This window comes from Coenobita brevimanus, chromosome 84 (assembly GCF_032717465.1).
Source record: "Coenobita brevimanus isolate Jiangsu-jjx chromosome 84, ASM3271746v2, whole genome shotgun sequence".
Lineage (NCBI taxonomy): Eukaryota > Metazoa > Arthropoda > Malacostraca > Decapoda > Coenobitidae > Coenobita > Coenobita brevimanus.
Window position 1 is genome coordinate 32,307,368 of NC_137037.1, and position 24,456 is coordinate 32,331,823.

The 24,456-nt window shown below is 40.8% G+C and overlaps 1 non-coding gene across 1 annotated transcript; it reads left to right on the plus strand.

Moving 5' to 3' along the window:
• The first annotated feature begins 584 nt into the window (after positions 1–584).
• On the plus strand, positions 585–703 carry LOC145410291 (5S ribosomal RNA). Its single transcript, XR_013899254.1, has one exon. It is a non-coding gene; the product is annotated as a 5S ribosomal RNA (ribosomal RNA).
• The last annotated feature ends 23,753 nt before the right edge of the window (positions 704–24,456 follow it).

Consider the following 24,456-nt stretch of genomic DNA (forward strand, 5'->3'; position numbering starts at 1 on the left):
GTGTCATTATTGAGTTGTATAAGTGTACCCGAAAAGTGTCAGGATATTGGTATAAATATTCACGAACGTATATATATTACATTTAATGGACAGCTAGGAAGTCAGATATTTAGGGCATAAGGAATATTTTGAAGGATAATCAAACAAAAAAAGCAGAAGGGCAAAATAAATATGTTCCGAGGTAACGGTGTACTGACTGGTAGGCAGGAATTCCATTCGTCACTGTTACCAACTTCACACCTTCATCAGGAGTATCTCCCTCCCCCTCTGTGTGTGTGTGTGTGTGTGTGTGTGTGTGTGTGTGTGTGTGTGTGTGTGTGTTCCAAAATTATTGAACTAATTGCTGCCACAGCTGATGTATGTAACGAACTGAACTTTGTAGTTAATATGGGCTACCTTGCTTTTGGGCTGTTGATTCTACATTACACATGGGCAACCTGCGGCCCCCATGTGGCCCGGGTGCACCCTCTCTGTGGCTTGCTGAACCGTGTGACAGTTTCTTGAATTTTCACTCACAGCTCATAGTTCATTTGGTACAACGTTCATTAAGTTTGGCTCTGAAATTTACATTTATTAAATATAATGCCAACGGCCATACCACGTTGAGTACACCGCTTCCCGTTCGATCAGCGAAGTTAAGCAACGTTGGGTCTGGTTAGTACTTGGATGGGTGACCGCCTGGGAACACCAGATGCTGTTGGCATCCCTACGTCAAGTGGGGTTGGTGGAGGATTAGTGCCCCTCCCTGTAAAACAATTAACTCTAAGCACTTGGCCACCCCGTTTGGGATACATGGTATCTGGCAATGAATGAATGAAAAATATACGTAACTTGCTATCATAACACCTTCAAAATTTTTTGATTGTTAAATAACTCTACTGAAAATTAAAGCTTTTAAGTGAATGATCAACACACGCAGCTATACGTATAGTAACTTATTACACACTTCACGGGTCGATATAATTATTAATTGTTATTAAACAAACGACAAATTATTCATACTAAAATGCTTCTAGTTGGTATCATAACTATTTCTAGAATCGTTGCAAAGGAAAATGGCCCACAGATCATTACTAAAATCAAATAATCTGGCTCGCCAACACAGAAAAGTTGCCCATGCCCTATGTAGAGGGTGCGTCATGTGTGTGGAAACTCACGGGGAAACGTAGATGATGATGACGACGATGATGATGATGACAGTGATGATGATGATGATGATGATGACGATGATGATGGTGATGATGATTACGACGATGAGAGAGAGAGAGAGAGAGAGAGAGAGAGAGAGAGAGAGAGATGCCAGAACATACCCATATACCTGCAGGGAGTGTTACATTTCCCGTGTTTCGAGAATTTTGACGAATCCTGTATATAGTAAAAGAAAAAAAAAATGAAAATAGACACAAGAGAGAATCACAATGTACGAAGTGTTGACATGTGTTCAGTCAATTCTTGACGTGGTGAGGTGTGTCATAGTGAGTTCTGCCTCAACGTGTATGCATTGAAAATAAATAAATAAATAAATAAATCACTGATGAAACTGAAAACTAACACGCATGGTGATTTTTTAATAAAACCAGTCATATTACTATCTGACAATCTAATCACAATTTTATCTAGTTAAGATGACTTTTTTTTTTTAAATCCTAGGAAGAAGGAACCAAAGGCCATGAGCCCGCAATTACTGTTCCTTCCAAGAGAAAAAACAAAACATAAGAGAGAGCCAAATTCAAGACCCGATCATTTCGGGATTCCTGGACACACTGCGTTTGAAAGACTGGAGATCATAGCTAGCAGGAAATACACACAGAGGGGGACAGTTCCAGAGCTGACCTGTTGTATAAATGAAGGACTGGGAGTAACGGTTAACTCTTGCATTAGAGAGTTGGACAGAAAAGGGATGAGAGTTTGCTGTTAGATGGGTGCTACGCGCCCGTCGTAGAGGTGGAGGGATGCAAGCAGACAGTTCAGAACAGCAGTGACCATTGAAGTAGCGATAGAAAAGAGATAAAGATGCAACAGTGCGGCGAAGAGATAGGTTGAAGGGAGCCAGTAAGAGCAAGGAAGTTAATGAGACGAAAAGCCTTTGACTCCATCCTATTGAGAAGAACTGTACGATGGGAGCCTCCCCACATATGAGACTTGTACTCTACACAGGGGCGGATAAAACCCGTGTATAAAGTCAACAACTGTGCAGGGGTATAGAAGGAACAGAGTCGGCCTAGCAACCCTGATCTCTTGGAAGCAGATTTTACAAGAGCTGTAATATGATCTTTGAAAGACAAGTCCGTAGTGAATGAAACCCGAGGCATGTTCAAGGATGATGAAGGATTAAGCTGAACATTATTAAACATTAGTGGGTACTCCCGTGGAAGATTATGTCGGGTTGATAGGTGTAAGAACTGAGTCCTTGATGCATTAAAACAACCAGATTATTTTTACCCCAGTCAGAGATATGAGCCAAGTCAGACATTAGGTGTGCCATAGCCTCATCCTTTGTTTGTTGAAGTAACTGCTGAGATGGACGTTGCAGGAACCGAATGGAAAGGTGAAGGGTGGAGTCATCAGCGTACAAGTGGATATGGTTAGTTGTACAGCTTAGGTCAGAAAAAAATAAGAGGAAGAGAGTTGGTGATAGGACAGAGCCCTGAGGAATACCACTGTTGATAGATCTAGGAGAAGAACGATGGCCGTCTACAACAGCGGCTATAGAACAACCAGAAAGGAAGCTATAAATGAAGGCACAGATAGAAGGATAGAAACCGTAAGAGGGCAGTTTGGAAATCAAAGATTTACGCCAGACTCGATTGAAAGCCTCTGAGATGTCAAGTGCAATGGCAAAGCTTTCGCCAAAGTCCCAAAAGGAGGATGACCAGGAGTCTGAAAGATAGGCGAGAAGATCGCCAGCGGAGCATCCCTGACGGAACCCATACTGACAATCAGAAAGAATGTTGTGATAGGGAACATGCTTTAAAATTTTTCTATTAAGTACTGAATCAAAAACTTTTGAGATACAGGGTGTTAAAGCAATTGGACGATAATTAGAGGGTTGAGAATGGTCACCCCTCTTTGGGACTGGCTGAATGAGAGCAAACTTCCTGGAAGAAGAGAAGGTACAAGTTGATACACAAAGGTATAAGAGTTTATCTAGGCAGGGTGTAAGTACAGAAGCACAGTTCTTGAGGACAGTAGGAGGGACTCCATCAGGCCCATATGCCATGTTAGTATTGAGGCCTGTGATGACAGAAAATACATCAGCTGAAGAAATTTTAAGGTCAGCCATGAGGAAATCAGAGCGGGGAAGTGATGGAGTAACAGCACCGGAATTGTCTAAGGTGGAATTTGAGGAGAAAGTCTGAGCGAAAAGATCTGCTTTATCAGTAGAAGAAATAGCTATAGAACCATCGAGTTGAAAAGAGGAGAGAAAGATGATGAGGTAAAGTTGTTAGAAAGATTTTTGGCAAGGTACCAGAGGGAGTGGGAAGAATTCGAGTTGAAGAGTTGAAAGCATTTTAGTGCGGATGAAATTATTTTTAGCAGATCGAAGAACTGACTTGGAATGATTCCATGCAGAAATCTAAAAAAGATTTGATTCAGGGGTGGGTTGGCTCTGGTACCTTTTATAGTCCCTTTCCTTCTTGTGAACAGCATTTGAACAAGTGCGATTAAACCAAGGCTTTCTTGCATTAGTCAAAGGGTATGAGGTGGGAATGTATGCTTCCATGCCAGAGAGAATAGCCTCTGTAATGCGCAAGGCACACTCAGATGGCTCACAGCCATGGAAGCAATAATCATTCCAGGGAAAATCAAAGAAGTACTGCCTGAGGGCCTCCTAATCTGCAACTCCAAAGTACCACAGTCAACGTTTCTTTGGAGGGTCCACAGGCTATACCGGAGTGATAGGACGGATAAAAGTAATAAAGTTGTGATCGGAGGAGCCCAACGGAGAGGAAAGATTAACAATGTAAGCAGAAGGATTAGTTGTAAGGAAGAGGTCAAGCATGTTGGAGCTCTCTCCAAGGTGGTCAAGGATACGGGTAGGGTGCTGTACAAGCTGCTGTAGGTCATTAACGACAGAAAAGATGTAGGCTTGTTCACCACGTGGATCAGTGAAAGGAGAGGAGAGCTAAAGGTGGTGGTGAACATTGAAATCTCCTAGAATGGAGATTTCTGAGAAAGGGGAAATGGATAGAATGTGTTCCATCTTAGAAGTAAAATAGTCAAAGAATTTTTGATAGTCAGTAGAATTAGGCAATAAGTAAACAGTGCAGATATATTTAGTCAGAGAATGACAGGAAAGCCAAAGCCAGAGTGTAGAGAATTCAGAAGAATCAAGTTCAGGAACACGAGAGCAAGATAAGTCGTTGCGTATATATACACAACAGCCACCTTTGGCTTTGAAATCAGTATAGAGATAAAAGGAGGATACAGAAAAGGGTTTGCTGTCAGTTGCCTCAGAGAGCTGAGTCTCAGTTAGGAAAAGGTGAGGTTTAGAGAAGGAGAAGTGGTGCTCAATAGAGCTAACGTTAGAGGAAAGGCCGTGAATGTTGCAGAAATGAAGTGAGTCAGACAATGGTCCTAGGCAGCACGAGTCGTCACCGGGAAAGGGGCGGATGGTGGGGGCTTTCATGGTCCCACCCGCCCGGGGACTCCAAGGCTATGTTTAAAGATGCCATAATTTGTTACGATTTTGGAAAAGGAAGTGTAGTGTGTACCATGCATGTAGTTTGGTGTTAATAGTTAGAGAAACATGTACTGGAGAGCATGCTGGCCTACTCTAATGTTACTGAGACACTGAAAAAGTTCAGCAAAGGGGGATGGTCAGGAACTAGTCCTGAGGGCTGAAGAAGCGGGAGCTCCAGCTCTCTCTGTCATCAGCTTTCCATCCACCTTGGGAGTACTGCCCTGGTGCTACAATCTACTCTTCATATCAATTGTTCAATAAGTTTCATTGTTTCTTCTCAGTTTCTTCCCAAGGAATATAGGATTTACCTGAATGTTTGTTTCTTATTAATCCACTCGCTTGAAGGAGGCGGCCTCCGCCCAGTAACAAGTCAATTACCATTTTCAGTTGAAAGGTAACAGAAATTTTAATTACTCATGCCATGAGGGAGAAGGAGCGAGGAATTTTTGCCTTATTTTTATTCTGCTGGACACCCGTTGAGAGAGAGAGAGAGAGAGAGAGAGAGAGAGAAGGAGGCAGTATAGTGTTTGCAATTGTACAATAGCATTATAATATACATCTTTAGGAGCATTAGGGGGGAGGAAGGAGAGGCGAAAGAGTGATAAAACAACAAACATGACTCCTCTCTCTTCTGTCATACTGGCAATTTCAATGCCGGGCTAAAGACGAATCCATCCCCTTTGCTAAGAGCAATTACTAATTTTGAAGCAGAAGGCCAGGAATGAGTCATAATTCGGGAACCTTTGGACCTATTTGACTGGAAATTGTTTTATTCTTCAGGTTAGTGCATTATACCTTGGTCTAAGAAAAACTGCACTATGTTGCGCCATTTTTGCTGTGTTACGGCAACAAACAAACAAACATACAGAAATCAGATTATTATAATACAGATGCAATCGCGGAGGGAGGGTGGGTGTTGTGCTTTGATCATCGCACGCACGCACGTGTGTGTGTGTGTGTGTGTGTGTGTGTGTGTGTGTGTGTGTGTGTGTGTGTGTGTGATCGAATAAATTAAGTCAAAGAGTTTTATCTGGCTTTAGTCAATCTTCATGGAGGGAATGAGTAAAACACTTATTTTTATGTCATAGGTTAAAGGTTAAGGTCACAGTGCTAGATAATAATTTGACCAAACAAAGTCAACTTAAACATATTCTATCTATTATAAACCAAACTTGGAGGAACCGTTAAGGGTAAGGGAAGAATGAAGATATTCCATTTTGAAAACAGGATCAAAGGGGAAGAACAAAGTTCTACCCATGTGTCTGTGTGTTTCTCTACAAAATAACTAAAAACAAGTTTTGATCGCATTTTAACCAAACATCCTGACAGGGTTATGGGTTAGCCAGGGAGTAAGCCGTTTGTGTTTTGGAATATGTTCAAGGTTGATGTCATAGACCAAGGTCAACCTAAACAGTTTTTTATCCTCTTTGGAAGCAACTTTGTGAAATGGATGAGTCCAAGGCAATAATAAAAAGATTCGTTGATAAAACAGTGATGCCACAGTAAGGGTCAAAGGGAAATGTAAGATGCCAAGGTTGCAGGGAAAGTCAACTCGGTTATAATCTTATTTGAACCAAACTTGGTGTAAGGGCTTTGGGGTCAGACAAGAACGAGGAAATTTAGTTTTGAGACCTATCAGCCAAAAGTACGGTAATTTAAAAAATTTTATCCAGTCCTGAGTAAATTTCGTTGAAATGTTCAGAATAAGACAAGAATAAAAAGATTCGTTTTTTAATCAATCACTCAAAGATCAAGGTCACAGGGAAAGATCAGAGGCCAAGTTACTGGGTAAAGTCAGCTCAAACAGTTCTGGCCTTGATTTAAACAAAGTTGGTGGAATAATTAACGGGTAGGCAAGGATGAAATAATTCCATTCCGTGAGTATTTTCTCAAAGTCAAATAGGCGGTGATAAGATCAGCTGGTAGGCCCAAGTATTGCTCCTACATGATGCTGGACATATTTATCAATTGCCTGCCAATACTTCATGTTAGGAGCAGTCCCATATTTAAAAAAAAAAAAAATCTTCAGGTATTTCTTCCTATGACATATCATCTTTTTCATATACCCACACCCTGTAGTTTTTTCCTTTCTCTATCAATTTACTCGTTTTCCTGCGCCCACGCCATTTTCATGCAAGGTTCTAATATTTCACAACTCACGTGGGCAACAAGATCATTGTATTTCTGACTCTTGTTACGTCAGATTTTTCAGCATTATTTTTAAACTCCGTCCTTGTCAGCATCTACTTGTTTGTCAGTCCACAGGAGTCAAAAGAACAGAGTCTGGGCAGTTACAAAATACCTTACTGGACCTGTGCAAAAATCGTGTCTGCTTGGCCTGCTGATAATAAACTCACAGAAAAACTGAAAATTGTGGTGTACTTCATATTATTCTCCTCACAGATCACTGTTAAAAGTCAAACACTACCGTGAATAGTCATAGTCAACGCAATAATGAAAGTAAACAGAGGTACTTGCAAGCATGTCGGACAATAGCAAAACTACTGAACATATTGTCACTAGTAAACCTGTGTCATTAACTTAAGCCCTCTGATGCGATATCGAAACGTACATAGGGAAAAAAAAGGTTTGGCAATTCTGGAATTTATTATGTTCACATAATTATATGTGATAGTTTTAAGGGGGTTTCACACCTACACGACAAACGCCACGACTGGCCATGATCTTTATTCGTAACGCCCCCTTGGTACAGAATCGTGATGTTCATGACGAGTCATAGCACATTATTGAGGCTTGTCATGAGCCTGACTGAATATTTTGGACATGCGCAAAATTTCGCCACGACAAAAAATACGTGCAGCGCCCAAGTGAGCTGATGGAGCTTGTGCATAGCTCCCTATTGCCTCCTAGCAGAGGTATGTGGCCCCCTAGTCGCCTGTCGTGGGGTTAGTAGGGACCCACGAGCACCACTATTGTGCCCCAACTGGCAATTAGGACCTACGACCTCGCGAATAAGGAGCTACTAAAATGCTACGAAAGCACTAATATTTTCTCATGGACACACGCAGACACCATGCAGTTGCCAAGCATATGCCATAACGAATTATGATTTCCACAAACGAACCAATAAGGTGCAATGAGGCTGTAATAGAGAGCTATAACAACGCAACTAAGATGCTACATCTGTCACAAAGGTAACACGTGACATTACTTGGTAGCTATGCTCCACCCATGACAGCGCATTATAAAGCCAGGGGTGGGCAACAGCAACTATCAGTCTTGCTGCTCAAGTGACCCAGGTCAGGTGAAGATGGTTCACATCAAGGCTCAAAAGCGTGCCCCCCGAAGGTTGATGAGATCCCAGCATACCCAAGTAGAAAAGACAAAGGAAGCCGCACCACCTGCCACCACCACCGAAACTGCACCACCTTTGTGACAATTGGGCTGCAACCTCCTTCCACTGTTGTGGCGTTTGTGGGCACAACAAAACCTCCTCAAAGTACTCTGCAATAATTGCTTCGCAGGTCTCAGGAATGGTGAAGGAGATGGTGTTCTGGGCAACCCTAAACCCATATTCCAGCGATGTGTAACGATCCCCTGTTGCCAGGAATTGAAGTGTGATGGCAAGTCTCAACCCCAGTTCTAAAGCCTTCCAGTAAAAGGTGTCCTGCTTCTGAATTTTTGGCCCAACCCTCTGCAGCAGCTCATTGAACATGTCCTCATCCATCTGTTGAAAGTTATGGAAACACTTTGCATCCTCTCCTGCTAGTTCCTTAACCCCTACATGCCGGGGGTTTTCTGATGTCGCACGCTCCTCCCTACAGGGAATATCCATGATGGAAATAAATACCCTTACTTCAAACCGTAATATCTGCTAAACTATGAGTATAATACCTAGAGAAAAAAATAACAATACATAAGACTCATCAACTCTTCCTTTTTCAAATGAAAGGATCCCCATGTCTCCTGGTGGTCCCATCGATGAGTAAGGATAATTTCAAGGTCAGAGGGTTGTGGAAAGACGCTTGTGGCTATACACGTCAACCGGCATTGCTCCGTGACCAAAATCGTGATGGTTATACTCGTCACCCGGTGCATAGGGGTTAAACAATAGGCGAATATGGTGAATAACACCCACACTTGTAGACGAAGAATATAATTACCAAACAGTTTCGGTGGACACTGCCACCATCTTCAGTGGTCAAGATAGTGAGAGGGAATGACATATTGACTATACAAGGGTTCCTTTTTATGCGTGTGTGTGTGTGTGTGTGGAAGCGGGGGTAAAGGTGAGGTTGGGTGGGGTAGATTGTAAGCGGGGATAAACCCCAGGGGGGACATTACCGGGCAGGTCAGGTGTAATTCCTATCTGACCCTACCTGTGTCTTAGCAGGAAGGGACATTTCCACTAGGGACCTCATTATTGGATCTAGCTTGTACATACCTTCACTAAGGTTGAAATTCTCGTATTTCTGGATACACATGGCTTCAATAATCTTTCGTTTCCGAAAGTCATGACTTCTATACAATAGATGGCTACCTTGCCAGTCAATTCTGTGGTTGGCTTCACAAACATGGTTAAATATTGCATTATTTAAATTACATGTTCTTATGGCATACTTGTGTTCCTTAATCCGTGTTTCCAAACTACGACCTGTTTCTCCTATGTAAACTAGTTCACAATCTTTGCAAGGAATTTTATATATGCCTGCTTCTGAATATGTTGTACATTTGTTCTTTACTAACATTGCTCCGATGGTGGAGGTATACCTAAATGCTATATTTACCTCACTACTGTAACCTATTAACTTTAACATATTCAAGTCTGCAACATAAGGCAAAGTGAGGAAACGTTTCTTTTCTGTGGTGGGTTCTTTAGGTACATAGTAAGATCGCCTAGCTCGGAGGTATGCTTGTTTAATGAACCATTTGGGATACCTTAAGTTTTGGAAGATTTCCCAAATGAGATTGTTTTCTTCTTGTATATGTTCTGGACTGCATATTCTAAGGGCTCTAAGGAACATTGATGAGATAACAGACAATTTTGTGGCAGACAGATGATACGAAAAATAATGAATGAACAAGTTACAACTGGTTGGTTTCCTATACACCTTAAAGCTAAGTGAATGATTTTGCTTCATCACCAGCACATCAAGAAAGGGAAGAACACCCCCGTTCTCCCACTCAACTTTAAATTTAATGGAGGGAGCAAGATTATTTAGGTGTGTGAAAAACTCGTCAAAATTATCAAGTGCTGAAGGCCAAAATGAAAATATGTCATCAACATAACGAAACCAAATGAGTTGAAGGGGAGAAACTCGTGGGAGTAGTTCCGTTTCATAATACTCCATATATAAACTGCTTAAAATGGGTGACAATGGAGAACCCATACCCATACCAAAACGTTGCATGTAGAAGTTGTTGTTAAATGAAAAAGCATTCGAAGTCACACATAATTTTACAAGTTCTATGAAACTGTCAGCTGGCATACCTAAGTCAATATCACATTCTGGCAATTTGTTAGCTAGAAATTCCAAAACATTATTAATGGGAACTTTGGTAAACAATGAATCAACATCGAAGCTAACCATTTTACCGGAGAAAAAGTCAAGTGATTTAATTTTCTCTATAAAATCCGAAGAGTTCTTTACGTGTGCTGGGGATACTGTACCTACTACAGGGGCTAATTTATTGGCAAGAAACTGAGATAACTTATACGTAAAACACCCACACTGTGAAATTATGGGACGCAGTGGAATATTAGCTTTATGGGTCTTTGGTAATCCGTATATATATGGTAATTTAGGGTTGATCTGAATGAACTTATTGATATCTACATTAGGCACATTTTTCAACACTTCTTTCACTTTCTTGTTAAATGCTGATGCAAGTCTCTTCAGAGGGGAGGACCGTAATTTTTCGTATGTTGTGATATCACTCAAAAGATGGTTCATTTTATTTTCATATTCAGTTTTGTCAAGAATAACCACTGTGTTACTTTTGTCCGATTTAGTTATGAAAATGTCTTCATTTTTCCGTAATTTGGTGAGAGCAGCACGAAATCTTCTAGGAATGGAATCAAGAGAATTAAAATGTTTCACTAACCCACTCATTATCATTCCTCCTAGACATGGCAAATTCTCTCGATTATTAATTGTGGAGGCAACGAAATCCAGTGCAACATTATTATTTGGTTTTAGTGCAAAAGATAATCCGAGACTGAGAACTTGTTCTTCAACTTTCGTGAGCACATAAGAAGATAAATTTAGTACTGCATAGGAGAAACAGCCGACAATAAGTGTCTAAAAGAAAAGCATCGTGAACAGTTAAATTTAAGCAGAAAATTTTCGGAGTTGTGTGAGAATAGCGTTTGGAGCCAATGCAGTATCCCAAATGCAGTACTAAATTTATCTTCTTATGTGCTCACGAAAGTTGAAGAACAAGTTCTCAGTCTCGGATTATCTTTTGCACTAAAACCAAATAATAATGTTGCACTGGATTTCGTTGCCTCCACAATTAATAATCGAGAGAATTTGCCATGTCTAGGAGGAATGATAATGAGTGGGTTAGTGAAACATTTTAATTCTCTTGATTCCATTCCTAGAAGATTTCGTGCTGCTCTCACCAAATTACGGAAAAATGAAGACATTTTCATAACTAAATCGGACAAAAGTAACACAGTGGTTATTCTTGACAAAACTGAATATGAAAATAAAATGAACCATCTTTTGAGTGATATCACAACATACGAAAAATTACGGTCCTCCCCTCTGAAGAGACTTGCATCAGCATTTAACAAGAAAGTGAAAGAAGTGTTGAAAAATGTGCCTAATGTAGATATCAATAAGTTCATTCAGATCAACCCTAAATTACCATATATATACGGATTACCAAAGACCCATAAAGCTAATATTCCACTGCGTCCCATAATTTCACAGTGTGGGTGTTTTACGTATAAGTTATCTCAGTTTCTTGCCAATAAATTAGCCCCTGTAGTAGGTACAGTATCCCCAGCACACGTAAAGAACTCTTCGGATTTTATAGAGAAAATTAAATCACTTGACTTTTTCTCCGGTAAAATGGTTAGCTTCGATGTTGATTCATTGTTTACCAAAGTTCCCATTAATGATGTTTTGGAATTTCTAGCTAACAAATTGCCAGAATGTGATATTGACTTAGGTATGCCAGCTGACAGTTTCATAGAACTTGTAAAATTATGTGTGACTTCGAATGCTTTTTCATTTAACAACAACTTCTACATGCAACGTTTTGGTATGGGTATGGGTTCTCCATTGTCACCCATTTTAAGCAGTTTATATATGGAGTATTATGAAACGGAACTACTCCCACGAGTTTCTCCCCCTCAACTCATTTGGTTTCGCTATGTTGATGACATATTTTCATTTTGGCCTTCAGCACTTGATAATTTTGACGAGTTTTTCACACACCTAAATAATCTTGCTCCCTCCATTAAATTTAAAGTTGAGTGGGAGAACGGGGGTGTTCTTCCCTTTCTTGATGTGCTGGTGATGAAGCAAAATCATTCACTTAGCTTTAAGGTGTATAGGAAACCAACCAGTTGTAACTTGTTCATTCATTATTTTTCGTATCATCTGTCTGCCACAAAATTGTCTGTTATCTCATCAATGTTCCTTAGAGCCCTTAGAATATGCAGTCCAGAACATATACAAGAAGAAAACAATCTCATTTGGGAAATCTTCCAAAACTTAAGGTATCCCAAATGGTTCATTAAACAAGCATACCTCCGAGCTAGGCGATCTTACTATGTACCTAAAGAACCCACCACAGAAAAGAAACGTTTCCTCACTTTGCCTTATGTTGCAGACTTGAATATGTTAAAGTTAATAGGTTACAGTAGTGAGGTAAATATAGCATTTAGGTATACCTCCACCATCAGAGCAATGTTAGTAAAGAACAAATGTACAACATATTCAGAAGCAGGCATATATAAAATTCCTTGCAAAGATTGTGAACTAGTTTACATAGGAGAAACAGGTCGTAGTTTGGAAACACGGATTAAGGAACACAAGTATGCCATAAGAACATGTAATTTAAATAATGCAATATTTAACCATGTTTGTGAAGCCAACCACAGAATTGACTGGCAAGGTAGCCATCTATTGTATAGAAGTCATGACTTTCGGAAACGAAAAGATTATTGAAGCCATGTGTATCCAGAAATACGAGAATTTCAACCTTAGTGAAGGTATGTACAAGCTAGATCCAATAATGAGGTCCCTAGTGGAAATGTCCCTTCCTGCTAAGACACAGGTAGGGTCAGATAGGAATTACACCTGACCTGCCCGGTAATGTCCCCCCTGGGGTTTATCCCCGCTTACAATCTACCCCACCCCACCTCACCTTTACCCCCCCTTCCACACACACACACACGCATAAAAAGGAACCCTTGTATAGTCAATATGTCATTCCCTCTCACTATCTTGACCACTGAAGATGGTGGCAGTGTCCACCGAAACTGTTTGGTAATTATATTCTTCGTCTACAAGTGTGGGTTTTATTCACCGTCTTTGATTATCACGCAAGAGTGATTCATCCAGCCAAATAGGCGAATATGCCAAGTTTCCCACTTTTGTTTTATGATAGATTCTTAACCCGCCGCGTTCCGGCAGATTTGTCACCAATGACCTCCCCCAATCCTAGCAGAATTTCTTTTCTTTTCTTTTTTTTTTCTTAGCTAATACCTCCGCTTTTTATAAGACACATTGAAAATTCAGGGAGAACGTGCTCACCTGAGCTTAGATGCCTGGTACAGGTGATCCTACCCTCACCTGGTACTGTCTTTTATCGAGCCCGACTCCAGAGACGACGTTTTCTATGGGAGGGGTAACTATTCCAAACCACTAAGAATAGGTAGATATTTATTTATTTGGAATGAATTTATATGTAGTACAAGATTATGTTGGGTTTCACACAGTAATATAGGCGATATAAGCATTGTTTCACTCCCCAAACACATCAACTTACCACACCTTCCTTGGCGAAGTTACCTGCTCATCGCTGCACGTTTCTTCCTCTAACGCCATGTAAACTTTATCCTCCACATTGTCATCAATTGGGGAATCACTCTCACCTAGAGTTTCATACCGTGGCGCGACATATCTTTACTGGCCAGGTCAGTGGTAAGTTGCCGAGACAATGGCGTGTGGGGGGGGGGAGGTCACGTGGAGTAAGACACTGTCCCCGCCTGGCCTCGGGAGTGGTGGCCCGCATATACGTACCAAAAATCACGTGCGAAATTTGAAAAATGTGCAAATGATGGACCTTCCAATTGCAGCATGTTTGTAAACGTCAACCCGAGTCACAGTGACAAAATGTTCGGGCGCATATGTATATCAGTGGAATGTGGCGGGTTAAACTTTAGTCACCCCTCTATCTAGCCAGTGCGGTAGGAAATACAGAATCGCCCTTGCTCCACTAGATATTCCCATTATTCTGAGGCTACTTTTTTTTTTTTATTGCACATCAGGGGATGTTTGTGTCTGAGCGAGAATATACAACAGGCGAATCAACTCTCCATGCCTGGGTGCAGAATCCAATCATGAAGCCGTATGTCGTCCCCATCCACCACCTCATGAGCCAATCAGCACCTGTTTTGCCCTCCCTGCCAGACTCAGTTACATACCTGCTCTACATCTGAATGAAACTCTGCCATTTTGGTGTTATTTATTCTCGTTTTGTGCAGCATCGTGTAGACAAAACTGTGCAGAAATGTGAGGTGATGATGGCAAAACTGTCCCTGGACCTTCTGGGCATAGTTACAATTCCGCAGGTAATGTGCATCAGTGGAATATGAACGTTGCAAAGGGGGAGTGTAACAGTGGTGAGGAGTATGTGTCTCGATTAAAGAAGCTTGTTGTTGTTCACACCAGGAAAGTTGGTGAAAAGTACAAGTGTTTCTGCTTTGGCAAGATAGGAAATGATAAAATTCAAGACAATTTCAAGGAATTTTGGGATCAGCGAGAGGGGGAAGTTGATGTGGATGGCAACCTCCTCGATTATTAATTATGAGAGTACCTTCCCCCCCCTTCTCGTCAGATAAGCCAAGAAGTGTGCTTAGGTATGTAATAACTTTTATGCCATGTATTTTCATGGTTATTACTGTATCTGTTTTTTCTTATGTCGTTTTCGTGACTTTCTTTTGCACAAGAATAATACATTTTCAGGTATGCACATTTTATTAGGGCTGCACAGGCTTAGTAGTAGTGACACATTAGTGAAAACTTACAGGCATAATCTAGACACATGTGCATCGTAACCTGCAAAGTTTCATGAAGTTAGGTTTAAAACTGCGATTGCTGTGTGTTCTTAAACGTTGCCAAACTTTAAAACGTTCATCACTATTTATAGCCCCTTGGGATGCCATCGGCATACTTTGTGATACCTCTGTGGTGCATTATTTGGCTATTAGGAGGGCAACCTAGGCCTTCATGGCATATGCATGGCACCATATTAGTATTCGTGATCGCAGTTTTGCACACATTGTGACTGTGACGCTGTGGTAGCGCCCTAGTAGTGCTTTGTAGCTTATGCATAGCAATTAGTAGCTCATGCATAGCCCTGTAGTGTAGCCCAAAAATTGTGAAAAAAAAATTTGGTGAAAGCCACGATTTTCACTTCGTAGCCAGTTGTGGCATTTGTTGTGTAAGTGTGAAACCCCCTTTACCTCATTCAGAAACGACACAACCATACAGTATATAACCCACATGTCATGTTGTGTCCTTTTAACACACTGAGTCCAGTGATGCACTTTGAAAGCCTATTCTTGCTACGACTAGATTTTTTTTTTTTTTTTTTTCAAATTAAAACATACCTCTCAGGCCAAAAATCGACAGCTTCCAGATTTCAAGTAAGCACGGTAAAGAAATGGGCCACGTTATGGCAACACTTTGGCCAAGTTTCAGCTCGCTATTTGTATATCTACATATTATTTCATACTTTTCCTTTCTTGAAGTCATATTTGGAAGGAGGTCTTTGTCATCTATATGTTGTCAGCTATCTATCATAAATGTTAATATTTCTGAAAATGGCAGTTACATACGACAAGGGATCTGGCATTCACCCGAGTCCCGAAAGGACAACTCAGGACTCTCTCGCCAGTCAGTCAGTAACTCAAGAGCTGTCATGATAAAAGTTTTTTTTTTTTTTTTTTTTTTTTATGCGAGGAAGAAGGAACCAAAGGCCATAAGCCCGCTGTAACAGTTCCCTCCAAGAGAAAAACAAAATACAATAGAGAGCCAAATTCAAGATCCGATCATTTTGAGATGCCTGGACACACTGCGTTTGAAAGACTGGAGATCATAGGCAGGAGGAAATACAGACAGAGGGAGACAGTTCCAGAGCTGACCTGTTGCATGAATGAAAGACTGGGAGTAACGGTTAACTCTTGCATTAGAGAGTTGGACAGAAAAGGGATGAGAGTTTGCTTGCAAGACGGTAAGCACGCGCCCGTCGTAGAGGTGGAGGAATGCAAGCAGACAGTTCAGAGGAGCAGTGACCATTAAAGTAGCGATAGAAAAGAGATAAAGATGCAACAGTGCGGCGAAGAGACAGAGGTTGAAGGGAGTCAGTAAGAGGAGAAGAGTTAATGAGACGAAAAGCCTTTGACTCCACCCTATTGAGAAGAGCTGTATGTGGGGAGCCTCCCACACATGAGAGTTGTACTCCACACAGGGCGGATAAAACCCTGTATAGAGTCAACAATTGTGCAGGGGTAAAGAAAGAGCGGAGTCGGCTTAGCACACCCAATCTCTTGGAAGCAGATTTTACAAGAGATGTAATATGATCTTTCCAAGATAAGTCCCGAGTAAATGAAACCCCAAGCATGTTCAAGGATGATGCAGGATTAATCTGAATATTATTAAACATTAGTGGGTATACCTGTGGAAGATTTTGTCAGGTTGATAGGTGTAAGAACTGAGTCTTAGAAGCATTAAAGACAACCATATTATTTTTACCCCAGTCAGAGATATGAGCCAAGTCAGACATTAGGTGTGCCATAGCCTCATCCCTTGTTTCTTGAAGTAACTGTTGAGATGGGCGTTGCGGGAACCGAATGGAAAGGTGGAGTCATCAGCGTATGAGTGGATAGGGTTAGATGTACAGCTTAGAAGATCATTGATGAATAAAAGGAAGAGAGTTGGTGATAGGACAGAGCCCTGAGGAACACCACTGTTGATAGATCTAGGAGAAGAACGATGGCCGTCTACGACAGCAGCTATAGAACGACCAGAAAGGAAGCTAGCGATGAAGGTACAGATAGAAGGATAGAAACCGTAGGAGGGCAGTTTGGAAATTAAAGATTTATGCCAGACTCGATCGAAAGCCTTTGAGATGTCAAGTGCAATGGCAAAGCTTTCGCCAAAGTCCCGAAAGGAGGATGACCAGGAATCTGAAAGGTAGGAGAGAAGATCGCCAGTGGAGCGTCCCTGACGGAACCCATACTGACGATCGGAAAGAAGGTTGTGATAGGAAAGATGCCTTAAAATTTTTTTATTAAGAATTGACTCGAAAACTTTTGAAATACAGGACGTTAAAGCAATTAGACGATAGTTGGAGGGTTGGGAGTGGTCACCCTTCTTTGGGACTGGCTGAATGAGAGCAAACTTCCAGCAAGAAGGAAAGGTACAAGTTGACAGACAAAGGCGAAATAGTTTGCCTAGGCAGGGTGTAAGCACAGAAGCACAGTTTTTGAGAACAACAGGAGGGACCCCATCAGGCCCATATGCCTTGTTAGTACTGAGGCCAGTAATGGCAGAAAATACATCAGCTGAAGAAATTTTAATGTCAGCCATGAGGAAGTCAGAGGGGGGAAGTGATGGAGGAACAGCACCTGAATCGTCTAAGGTGGAATTGGAGGAGAAAGTCTGTGCGAAGAGATCTGCTTTATCAGTAGAAGAAATAGCTACAGAACCATCAGAGTAGAAAAGAGGAGGGAAGGATGATGAGGTAAAGTTGTTAGAAAGATTTTTGGCAAGGTGCCAGAAGGAGCGGGAAGAATTCGAGTTGGAGAGTTGAGAGCATTTAGTATGGATGAAATTATTTTTAGTAGAGCGAAGAACAGACTTAGCACGATTCCGGGCAGAAACGTAAAGATTATGTGATTCAGGGGTGGGTTGGCTCCGGTACCTTTGTAGGCCTTCTCCTTGTTGCGGACAGCATTAGAACAAGCGTGATTAAACCAAGGCTTTTCTTGCGTTAGTCAAAGGATATGAGAAAGGAATGTATGCTTCCATGCCCGAGAGAATAACCTCCGTAATGCGCAAGGCACACTCAGATGGCTCCCGGCCATGGAAGCAATAATCATTCCAGGGAAAATCAAAGAAGTACTGCCTGAGGGCCTCCCAGTCCGCAGCTCCAAAATGCCAGAGACGACGTTTCCCTGGAGGGTCCGCAGGCCGTACTGGAGCGATAGGACAGGTTAAGGTAATAAGGTTGTGATCGGAGGAGCCCAACGGAGAGAAAAGATTAACAGAGTAAGCAGAAGGATTAGTTGTGAGGAAGAGGTCAAGTATGTTGGAGCTCTCTCCAAGGCGGTCAGGGATACAGGTAGGGTGCTGTACAAGCTGCTGTAGGTCATTAAGGATAGAAAAGATGTAGGCTTGTTCACCAGGTGGATCCGTGAAAGGAGAGGAGAGCCAAAGGTGGTGGTGAACATTGAAATCTCCAAGAATGGAGATTTCAGAGAAAGGAGAAATGGACAGAATGTGTTCCATCGTAGAAGTAAGATAGTCGAAGAATTCGAAGAATTTTTGATAGTCAGTAGAATTAGGGGATAAGTAAACAGCACAGATATATTTAGTCAGAGAATGACAGGAAAGCCGAAGCCAGAGAGTGGAGAATTCAGAAGAATCAAGTTCAGGAACACGAGAGCAAGATAAGTCGTTGCGTATGTATACACAACAGCCACCTTTGGCTTTGAAATGAGTATAGAGAAAGTAGGAGGATACAGAAAAGGGTTTGCTGTCAGTTGCCTCAGACAGCTGAGTCTCCGTTAGAAAAAGAAGGTGAGGTTTAGAGGAGGAGAGGTGGTGCTCAACAGAGCGAAAGTTAGATGAAAGGCCGCGAATGTTGCAGAAATGAAGAAGAATAGAGTCAGACAGTGGTTCCAGGCACCTCGAGTCGTCACCGGGAGAGGGGCAGATGGCGGGGGCATTTATGGTCCCCCCCCCTGGGGACTCCGAGGCTGGGTGAATTGACGCCATTTTGGTAAATTTTGAATAAGAAGTGTAGTGTGTACTGTGCATGTGGTTTGGTGAAGATAGATAGAGAAATTTGTACTGGAGAGCATGCTGGCCTACTCTCTGTGTAACTGAGACACTGAAAAAGTTCAGCAAAGGGGGATGGTCAGGAACTAGTCCTGAGGGCTGATGAAACGGGAGCTCCAGCACTCCCTGTCATCAGCTTTCCATCCACCTCGGGAGTACTGCCCTGCTCGACTGGTGCTACAGTCTACTCCTCTGTTGGGCTTGTCCTCCTTTGTGGCGTAATTTCACTTCTTTGGCATTTGTTTTTCTTGCAGCTGTCTCTTCTCATGCAAGGATTTTGCAGTACTGCCGAGAGCATAGAAATGCCACTAAAACAATGCTGGATTTTGCTGTGGCCCGAACAGTTGCAACGTACAACAGTGGTTATGTCGCTAGCAATTTCTGTCATCCGTTGGGGATTCCTTACACAAAGGCTCTTCACACATACCTTGAGAAGATGGACAAGTCTATGAACCGCTCTATATGCAAGAAAGTGAGAAATAGGAGACTATAACAAGAGCTGGCATATGCAGCAGGTGGTTTAAAGGGCAGCAGGTGGTTTTTAACAAGGCATACCCAATTCTGCCATCTTTAAAGGCCTATTTCTCAGAATGTAACTTATTCACCTACTCCTCATTATAGCTCGGTATAGTTTTTTTTTCAGAATTTCATTTTTTTTTTTTTACCATTTTGTAGGTTGTTGAAAACACTAGAAGATGGATAATATTCTTTTGACATTGATAAACAGCAATTACTATGTTAGAAAATGTTTTAATGGAAATATTCACCTCCAGAAATTTTGTTTATTTAAAAAATTAGTTGAGAATTAATGGTGTCCATGCTGCGATAACGAAATTTAGTATTTAAATTAGTACAATACGCTGAAAATACTGCTATATAAATTTTTGCTCTGAGTCCTATAAGAAGCCATTATGCATTTAATGTTGAACAAAATTTTGAATTTAAATGTGACATTTTTTTTTTCTCTTTTGCCTTTTGGTTGATTTCCATCAGAGTTGCTTACTTAGTTCCTAGTTTGGTTGTGAGTTTTCAGTAAAATTTTCATTAAGTTTGGGCAGTTTTCTCTTAACCTAAACCACCCCTCTCAAGGGGATAATAAAGGCTATATGTAACTCCTCCGTTCAGAACGTTTTCTAGAACTGAATAAAATCACATACAGATAGCGAGAATAAACAAGAAAAAAAAATACTCGTCGGACTGAAATAGTTAACAAGTGACATTTTTTCACTACGTCACATCAGTACATAGTGCCAACAACCCGCCGGTCACTCTTCACTCATGACCTCAGTTTGGAGTAGTATTGTCTATATATATATATATATATATATATATATATATATATATATATATATATATATATATATATATATATATATATATTGCTGTCTCCAGGTAAACTGACTAAACTTAGGGTAGAGTTTTCGAAATGTAGGGATGAATTTAACCTTCATAATCCAATTCAGTATGCAGGGCTCTCCTAAATTAAATATAGTAATTTGTTTGCACCAAATAGATAATAAAAACGGCATTCTCAGGCGGAGGCAGTGAATGATACGTTCAGATAAAATAAAAGAAACAATATTACTTCCTTTACAAGGATTGCTAGAGAAAGAACACTTTTTTTTTTTTTTTACCAGTAAATGCTTTGTTTATTCTTAGCTTTATGCTTCTGTTTACGAGTACAGTACAGTTTTGTGTGTGTGTGTATATATATATATATATATATATATATATATATATATATATATATATATATATATATATATATATATATATATATATATATATATATATATATATATACACACACACACACACACAGAGAAAGAGCCAATGTGGTACAGTGGTAAAGCATGCGTTTTCGCACACTGAAGAACGAGGGTTCACGCCAAGCCAGAATAAACTTTGGAAGCGTTCTTCAGGCCACATACTGCTTTGACGGACACAAGGGTTGCTGTGATTGAACCATTGTCGCATACTATAAAGTATGCTTGCACCCAGTCGGCTTGCGCGGGCCGATTACACTTAGTTGAAGACTACATACATATCCAAAGCCACTCCAACACTACAGTTACACTTACAAGCACTTCTCACCCTAAATACAATCTCTACTAGGCAGCCTGAGCCACGTGGTAAAGATACATTGGCTGTATCGTCCCCACTTTGGTGGGGATAGGCCAGTCTTGCAGTGGATGCTCAAACGGCTGATGATATTGTTACATAGCCTATGATTTCATCATCCTTTGTGTAATTTTAACGCACAGTATGCTGCATGTTTGATCACGAGCGTGTTCTACCTCAGTTCCCCCCTTCTACCGTTATAGTAGAGTAAGTCGTCCTTTCTGTTGTTCAGAGCGGGATTGTCAACTCTTTATCCCCATGGCTTCATTTGCGCGTCCTTCTTACAAGTTGTATCAAGCTCTGCCGGCCCCTATATAATGAGCTCAGTCTCTGCATCATTGCCACTTAGATCTATTCATTTTGTTCACATCTCTGTCCTCCCCTGTATAGTTATTGTTGTGAATGCTCCGGAAGTCTCCAACCATCTAGCAGCTGTGTAATTTGAGTATAACTGTTATTGCATTTTTTCCTTGTACTGTATAGCATAAGGTGTTGATTTGTAGGCCTAGTGAGGTTTTTTGTAATTTATGTAGGATTCATTTTGTCAGCCAGTTTTAATAATATTTTGTATCTGTAATAATTTATCTTGCATTAACTGAGCATTACCCAGTGTATTTTCATTTTATCAGGGCTGACTTAGATAAATTTACTCATGCTAATTTCGTGTTAATAGTGGCTATTGCAGTTAACCATATATTTAACCTGTTTTTGCCATTACATTATCCTTATGAGTCCTGAATGTTTTGTTGTTAGTTTGAGCATTAAACTTTAATTTGTAATTTTACCTAACTCTGTGTTTTGAACCTGGAACTTTGCGGGACAGTTTTCTCTGTTCCGTAACATAAATTTGGCGACCTCATATCAGGATATTCAGGATATTATCATAAGGATATTGCTTGATATTTTGTGACTGTTACTTATTCATGATGTCTACTATTACTACACTTGATGAAGCCAAAGATTTTTTGTCAAATGTGCAAACAGTGTTGGATGTAGAAAACAGAACAAAGAATGAACTTAAGCTTGTTGCTCAACAATTGGGAATTGCTGTTCTCTCTCATCATTCTAAAGATCAAATTGTTGACATGATTAAAGAAAGCTTATTTAATGTAACTCCTCCAAATGAGCAAACGCAGATTGAATTAACTAAGTTACAGCTAGCCCTGCAGGAGGCTCGTGTGAAGGAAGCTGAATTTCAAGCACGTGCTAAGGAGGCTGATGTTAAGGAGGCTGAGTTTCACGCACAAGTTGAACTTGCTAGGATTCAGGCAGACCATGAGTATCGCATGAAACAAGGTGGAACTGGATCATCTAGCTCTGATGATTTTGATGTGGCTAAAAATGTTAAACTTGTCCCTTCTTTTAATGAATCTGATTTAACAAAGTATTTTCAGTTGTTTGAGAGGGTAGCTACAGGTTTTAATTGGCCAAAAAAGTATTGGCCAGTACTCCTTCAAACTGTTCTCACCGGTAAAGCTCAAGTAACTTATGCATCTTTGCCTCAGGATCAATCTGATAATTATGATGTAGTTAAGAGCTTGATTCTTAAGACCTATGAGGTTGTTCCTGAAGCTTATAGAGTAAAATTTAGGACAACTTACAAGCAAGATAAGCAATCCCATGTTGAGTATGCAAAAAACAAAGATCTGTTAGAGCAGTAGTTAAATTCTAAGAATGTGGATTCTGATTTTGGTAAATTTAAGCAGATGATTTTGCTGGAGGACTTCAAAAGGTGTATTTATAAAGATGTAAGCCTATATCTTGATGAGAAAAGAATAGATAATTTGTCTGATGCTGCAGTTTTAGCTGATGAATATGTTCTCACTCACAAGAGATATTCTAGAGAGAAAGGGAAAGCTGAGAGTAAGTACGTTGCCTCTATTCAGAGTAAAGGCAACAGGAAAGAGAATAAAGATGATGTTTCTCAGGAAGTAAATACCAGCTTCACCTCTAGATTTCAGAAAAGTAAATGTACTTATTGTAGTAAGCTTGGTCATACTACGGAGAAAAGTTTCAGGAGACAGCGTGATGTGAACAAAAAGGAGTCTTTAAATATTCAGTCAATTGGTCTAGTGTCCACTCTTGAGAGTTCCCAGAATGCTTTAACTGAGTTAACTGAACCTGCTTTGGGGGGTAACTTAAATTCTCATGATGGAGCTCTTCTTTTGAGCAGTAACGTGGGTGACACTCTCAAGAGTTCAAGTGCTAATTTCCTGTCTGATGGTTTTGTCAGTCCTCTGGACAGTAATGACAGGAAATCAGTTAAAATATATCGTGATACAGATGCTTGCCAATCCCTTATGCTGACCAGTGTTCTAGGCTCTAATGTTAATTCCTCTGATGAAACTGTAATCTTACAAGGTGTAGGGAATAATTACTTCTCTGTCCCTCTGTGCAGAGTGAATTTAGAGTCTGGTTTTGTTAATGGTTCCGTTATAGTTGGGTTGGTTGAGACACTCCCAATGTCAGGTGTAACTTTCTTACTTGGAAATGATATTGGTGGAAGTCAAGTGTGTCCAGCTCCTCAGTTGTCTTGTGAGCCAGTGGCTGTGGCCCAGGATTGTGATGTTCCTGATGTGTTCCCTGCATGTGCTGTTACTAGGGCTAAGTCTAAAGTTACTGGTGACTTAGAGGATAATGATGATGATGATGTTATCCTAGCTGACACTTTTCTTGCTAATTTGGACCACTCACCAGATGAGGCAGTACCCCGTAGTGTTGATAATTTGTCTCGTCAAGAGTTGGTTGAGTTGCAGGTTGCTGACCCTCAGTTGAAAGGTCTAGCTAACTCTGCTTACAGTGAAGAAGAGTCAGCCGGTGCTTCTACTTCTTATTATGTAAAGTCAGGAGTACTTATGAGGAAGTGGAGACCCCCAACAGCATCAGCCGACTGTGAATGGGAGGTTGTACATCAAGTTGTCATCCCTCGTGTTTGTAGGCAGGATATCATTAGAGTGGCTCATGATTCCAGTTTGGCAGGACACCTTGGAGTGAGGAAGACTGTGGCACGCATTTTGAAACACTTCTACTGGCCAGGTATCTTCAGGGATGTTTCCTTGTATTGTAAGTCTTGTCACACCTGTCAAGTTGTGGGGAAGTGTAATCAGACCGAAAAGGTTGCACCTCTAGTTCCCATTCCTCCTTTTGAGGCGCCATTCACCCGTGTGTTGGTGGATATTGTGGGCCCTCTTCCTAAGACTTCTTCAGGATTTTCTTTTGTGTTGACCCTGATTGATATGGCTACTCGTTATCCTGAAGCCATTCCACTTAGAAATATCTCAGCAAAGAACGTGGTTAAGGAAATGCTAGGGTTCTTCACAAAGTTTGGTCTGCCCAAGGAGGTACAGTCAGACCTGGGAAGTAATTTCATGTCAAATGTTTTCA